The sequence below is a fragment of the Jaculus jaculus genome, chromosome 8 (genome assembly GCF_020740685.1).
Source record: "Jaculus jaculus isolate mJacJac1 chromosome 8, mJacJac1.mat.Y.cur, whole genome shotgun sequence".
NCBI lineage: Eukaryota > Metazoa > Chordata > Mammalia > Rodentia > Dipodidae > Jaculus > Jaculus jaculus.
The window spans coordinates 36,364,710-36,368,068 of NC_059109.1; positions in this window are offsets into that span (position 1 = coordinate 36,364,710).

Consider the following 3,359-nt stretch of genomic DNA (forward strand, 5'->3'; position numbering starts at 1 on the left):
GCAACACTTTCAATGACAAGTCCAATAAAGAATTAGTAATTTGGATCCCTGTGGACATGGAGAAAGGACAGCACAAATGAACCACAATTAATAGTTTCTTTCTGTCTGGCATTTCCTTGCATGCACCAACTTATTGCTATAGTTTCAAGACAGGTGCTTGAAAAAGTAGAGGAATTGGAATAATCTCCACACAGACTGTCGTCTATGACCCTTTTAATCTGTGCTGCTAATTAATAATATATCTTGTAACTAAATGGAAATTTGTATTTTTAGTAGGAAGAATTTTCGACGAAAGGAAGGCATTTTCATTACCATTGATGTCTCCATGTTCAGAACACAGGCTGATAAGCAAGAAGAGACAGACATTGTGGTTGTATCAATCAGATAAATTATGTTACCAACTTGCAAAATAGGAATTCAGCATATGTGAGCTTTTGTTGATCAGAATCTACTCTCACATTTCTTAGAGATTCCATGTTTACTTAAGGCTTGCTGAATCTTAGCCATCATGGCATAATAGCTGGGATGGTAGAGGTGGCAGTTGGGAATAGTTTATTTACTTCTTGGGAACACAAAGGACATCTACAGATGTTTCTGCTTTTGTACTCTGGATATGTCAGTACACAGATAGCTGACATCCAAGTATCAACTGTAACTAATGCTGGGTGGTAGAAGAGGTAATAATTATGTGCTTAGCTATATTTCCTTTTGTAATCATATAATAATTCATCTATCTGTTTATCATCTTTCTTCAGATGTACACGTATCAATTTCCAATATTCAGCTGGGGACATGAGGATATACAATATAAACAAAGCCTCAGTTGCTTGAGTCTTATTATGACAATAGTTTCTAGGGCTATCATTATCTTTTTTTTTTACTCCATCTGTAAACCACAATTCAGGCCCAGAGCTGACAGACATGGTTCATGCTCTTGGGACTTGGTCAGATACACTTAAGTTCAAATAGTACTATTTGTTATTCTTTGCTTATAAATTTATAGATTATATAAAATATAAGTCATATAAAATCTTAGTGCTATAATTTTCCAACATAAAGCAAATCCACAAGGGATCAAAGATATAGGCTGTGTTTGGGCAGCCTGTTGACACCCAACTAATGAACAGGCCTGTCTTGACAATGGCCTTGGATGCTGCTACTCTCAGCTGTACAAGGTAGAGTGGTTCTTAAGGTCATTTAGGTTCCTCAGATTGTCTCCTTATCATTGGGACCATTTTATTTTAAAGCTATCTTAATAAACATTGAAAACTTCCAGGACTGCATTTGGACACCTCCTTTGAATATATTTTCATCTTTCATTTTTGCTATATTCTTGCTGTTCTGTGCTGAGTCACCACATTGCATAGAGATAAACCATGTACATGCCAGCATGGATATCTGTGTTAATCACCTCATACTTGATTTTATGTTTTTGTATCCTAAATAAAATATTTGTCTTTTGTTTCTTCCCCTGATTATATGTTAGCTCTGGAAGCAGGCTATCATTATGGTATCATGAAATTCTCACATTCTTACTTTTGAGTACTTGAGACAGTAATTCCCATTGATTGTGATTCAAAATGACAAGTGAGGGGCTGGGAAGATGGCCCAGAGGTTAAAGGTACTTGCTTGCAAAATAGTACATGAATTCCAATCTCTGGAGTTTCTGTCTCTGTAGATCTGGAATATGACACAGCTTGCCTATACAGTTTCTTAACAGTGTCTTTTGAAGAAGAGTTTTTCCTTACCTTCTCTCTTTTTAAAATATTTTTATTTATTTCTACGTGACAGAAAGAGAGAGAGAGAGATACAGTGAGAGAGAGAAGAGAGAAGAGAGTGTGTGGAACCCCAGGGCCTCTAGCCACTAAAAACGAACTTCAGATGAATGTGATACTTTGTGCATCTGGCATTTTGTGGTCAGTGGGAAACTGAATTCAGGCCCTCAGGCTTTTCAAGCAAGTGCCTTTAACTGCTGAGCCATCTTTCTTTCTCTCTCTCCCTCTCGCTCTCTCTCCCTCTCTCTCTCTCTCTCTCTCTCTTTCTTTGATCTAGGGCTTCACTGCAGCCCAGAATGACCTGGAATTTATTCTGTAGCCCTAACTTGCCTCGAACTCACAGCAGTCTTCCTACCTCAGCATCCTGAGTGCTGAAACAAAAGTGTGAGCCACCATGTCTAGCTGGAAAAATTAAATGAAATATGATGCATGTGATTTTTATTATTATTTACTTTTGAGAGAGAAGAGAGAGAAAGAGGCAGAGAAAGAGAATGAGCATGCCGGAGCCTTTAGCCACTGCAAATTCCTGTTGGGTGTACCCCCTTGTGGGCATGTGCAACATTGCATGCTGACATTACTGTGAGTCTGGCTACATGGGCCCTAGAGTTTCAAACATGAGTTCTTAGGCTTCACAGGCAAGCACCTCAATGGCTAAGCCATCTTTCCAGCCTGTATGTGATTTATTTTACAGGAAGGAACTTTTGAGTCTTGTTTATAAATTTTCATATAATCATGCGAATAAAACACTCTCCTAGGTTTTCTTTCCAAAATGTCATAGTTAGTGTACATAAGTTTAAGTCTATGATCTTTTTTTGTATATAAACAGAAAGGCTGAAGTTTTACTAATAGAAGATCATTCAGCCATTTACCTTATCTATTTTAATTGAGAAATTTTTGTGATTCAAATACATTTTCAACTTCATCTTTGGTAAATTTATATTTTATTAGTCTATGGATTCCTATGGAATACATAATTGTATCACTCATTTATGCTACCAGACCTTTATCTCTTCCTTTGTTCCTGATTTGAGATTTGAGGAGGATGCTCACCTGAATAGAGGTGGGAGAGGGGAACAAAAGAAGGTACTAGGATGGGAACACAATCAAATTCAAAATTAAAATTCTCAATAATATGTTAAACATAAACTAAAAACTACAACAGAATCAAAGAATATATGTTTTGGTAGAATTTGGTAGAGCATTCTATAAATATATACTTTGTCAAATTGGTTGATGCTAGTAAGTGTTCTGTAGCAATACTGATTTCTTTTCTTTTTTTTTTTTTAAATTTTTTTTAATTTATTTATTTGAGAGCGACAGACACAGAGAGAAAGACAGACAGAGGGAGAGAGAGAGAATGGGCGCGCCAGGGCTTCCAGCCTCTGCAAACGAACTCCAGACGCGTGTGCCCCCTTGTGCATCTGGCTAACGTGGGACCTGGGGAACCGAGCCTCGAACCGGGGTCCTTAGGCTTCACAGGCAAGCGCTTAACCACTAAGCCATCTCTCCAGCCCCTGATTTCTTTTCTAATGCCTCAGTTATTACAAATGGGCTATTGAAAGCCAGGCATTGTGGCACACACCT